General features: G+C 40.0%; 1 pseudogene; it reads left to right on the top strand.

The window, feature by feature from the left end:
- Positions 1-261: 261 nt before the first annotated feature.
- Positions 262-1,218, top strand: LOC112830543 (olfactory receptor 6C75-like; annotated as a pseudogene).
- The last annotated feature ends 1,252 nt before the right edge of the window (positions 1,219-2,470 follow it).

Raw genomic sequence — 2,470 nt, 5'->3', positions numbered from 1 at the left:
GGTATACAATATAGTGATTCAGCAACTCTACATGTTATGCTATGCTCACCACAAGTGTAGCAACTGTCACCATACAACACTATTACAATACCATTGATTGTATTTCCTATGCTATACCTTTCATTCCTGTGACTTATTCATTCTGGAAGCCTGTACCTCCCACTCCACCCATTTGCCTACACTGTTTTATGTGTTTAATAAAATAAAGTTCTTCATTCTTCAGTCATGATACTCTACAACATAGCTCATAGAATTGAAGAAATGGAAAAGTCAGTGATGGAAGATGCAAGAAACCAGACAGAAGTTCAGGAATTCACCCTGGAGGGGTTTCCTAGTGTCCAGCACCTTGGAAAGGTTCTCTTCCTGGTGCATCTGCTGGCATACCTGGCCTCCATCATGGGAAACATACTCATAATCACCATTACCTGGGCTGACCATCACCTCCAGACACCCATGTACTTCTTCCTCAGCAGTTTCTCCTTTTTTGAATGCTGTTTTATAACCACTGTTATTCCAAAATTGCTGGCTATCTTTCTGTCAGGGAGGCAATCAATTTCCTTTGCTGCCTGCTTCACACAAGCCTTTGTCTTTCTTTTCCTGGGAACAACTGTTTTCTTCCTTATGGCTGTATTATCCCTAGATCGGTACTTGGCCATTTGCAAACCTCTGTATTACCCAACCATCATGAACCCAAGGATGTGTTTCCTTCTAGTCACTGCCTGTTTAGCTTTGGGATTCATCCTCATGGTGGTTCCAGTTATAATGCTTTCCCAGTCATCTTTCTGTGGCCCCCATGTCATCCCTCACTTCTTTTGTGATTTTGGGCCCCTGATTCATCTCTCTTGTTCTGATACCAGATCTACTGAAATGTTGGCCTTTGTCCTTGCTTTGATTATCCTTTTGACATCCCTTATCATAACCATCATTGCCTACAGCAACATAGTAGTCACAATCATGTGACTCCCATCAGCCAAGGAGCAACAGAAAGCTTTCTCTACCTGTTCATCTCACCTCATAGTCCTCTCTCTGATGTATGGCAGCTGTGTCTTTATATATGTGAAACCAAAGCAAAGGAACAGGCTGGACTCCAACAGGGAGGCTGCCCTTGTGAACACGGTGGTGACCCCACTGCTCAACCCTATCATCTATACACTACGGAACAAGCAGGTCCACCAGGCTCTGAGGGATGCTCTGTTCAGGATTAGATTGCAGAAATAGATCCACAGACTGTCAGAAGGAGAATGCCCCTTTTACATCTAATTCAGTCTCCCTCCTATTTCTGGAATCTCCTATATAGACTTGCAAATGTGTTTTTAGAGATTCTGCTTGTTTATTCTTAGAATAGGGGCCAATTTATCTTATAATCCAATATACTCCACTACTTGAAAGCTCTAACATTCTTCTTTATAGTGAGATGAAATTATCTTCCCGGATTTGTTCACTAGTTTTAGCTCAATAGGATTCAACAAATTTTAATGAACAGGCTCATATACATGATTCTGTTTGATGCATGTGGAATCTCAAAGTAAGAAAGGTCTGTTTTCAAGTATCTACTTGTGGTAAGTGCATGGGGATGAAAAATGAAATTCACAAGAATTAAGAATATCAAACTGGTTCAAGGATAGATGCAACATGGTCACTATTGATTTTTGAAGGACACGTATATACATAACTGTCATGATATTAGTAACATTATTTGAAATGACACAATGCAATTGTTTTCAATGGTGCATAGTTTTTTAAAAAAATTTTTATTGTTATGTTAATCACCATATATTACATCATTTGTTTTGGTGTAGTGTTCCATGATTCATTGTTTGTTCATAACACCCAGTGCTCCATGCAGAATGTGCCCTCTTTAATACCCATCACCAGGCTAACCCATCCCCCTACCCTCCTCCCCTCTAGAACCCTCAGTTTTTTTTCAGAGTCCATCATCTCTCATGGTTCGTCTCCCCCTCTGACTTACTCCCCTTCATTCTTCCTCTCCTGCTATCTTCTTCTTTTTCTTTTTTCTTAAAATATGTTGCGTTATTTGTTTCAGAAGTACAGATCTGTGATTCAACAGTCTTGCACAATTCACAGCACTCACCGTAGCACATACCCTCCCCAATGTCTATCACCCAGCCACCCCATCCCTCCCACCCCCAACCACTCCAGTAACTGGTGCATAGTTTTTATATAAATATAATATAAATCTTTATAATTCTAGTTCTCACTGTAATGAAGACACATAAGTGTCTCTAATTGAAATCAAAAGTTCCAATTGGTTTTACTGGTTTGCCAGGTTGATTTCAGTAGTAAAGACCTGATGATGAGTACCACAGGAAAGGAAGCATTAGAAGTTCTGGAACAAGGAATTAAGTAGTTAAGATTGTCTCCCTACTACAGGAAATTTAAAGGAACTGGGATGAGGTAGAAAAGAGGTAGAATTCAGAGGTAGAAAAGAGTCTAATGATGACTGTAGAGT

The sequence above is a fragment of the Callorhinus ursinus genome, unplaced genomic scaffold (assembly GCF_003265705.2).
Source record: "Callorhinus ursinus isolate GAN/ISIS: 27379988/994484 unplaced genomic scaffold, GSC_fseal_2.0 scaffold20, whole genome shotgun sequence".
Classification (NCBI taxonomy): Eukaryota; Metazoa; Chordata; class Mammalia; order Carnivora; family Otariidae; genus Callorhinus; species Callorhinus ursinus.
This window is presented reverse-complemented; position numbering and strand designations above follow the sequence as displayed.